Source organism: Bison bison, unplaced genomic scaffold (assembly GCF_000754665.1).
Source record: "Bison bison bison isolate TAMUID 2011002044 unplaced genomic scaffold, Bison_UMD1.0 scf7180017864223, whole genome shotgun sequence".
Taxonomy (NCBI): domain Eukaryota; kingdom Metazoa; phylum Chordata; class Mammalia; order Artiodactyla; family Bovidae; genus Bison; species Bison bison.
The window spans coordinates 2,703,691-2,703,891 of NW_011494795.1; the positions used below are offsets into that span (position 1 = coordinate 2,703,691).

Below are 201 nucleotides of genomic sequence, written 5' to 3' on the forward strand. Positions count from 1 at the left end.
GGTCCCCGCTCCTCCTTGGGGCCTCGCCCAGCACTCAGCCACCAGGGAGGGGGCAGGCTGTCCACACTGGGCAGCTCGACACAGTGCGGTTCTGGGCACACCTGCCGTGCCCACACGCTCGTGCACACGGGAACAGACGCACATACATGCACGTGCTCTTCACGAGTTAGCCGAGCCCCTCGTGTCGTGAGCAGTGTGTGA

General features: G+C 65.7%; 1 protein-coding gene across 1 annotated transcript in view; it reads left to right on the forward strand.

Moving 5' to 3' along the window:
* RADIL (Ras association and DIL domains) overlaps positions 1-201 on the forward strand; it is a 53,202-nt gene that overhangs the window by 51,013 nt on the left and 1,988 nt on the right.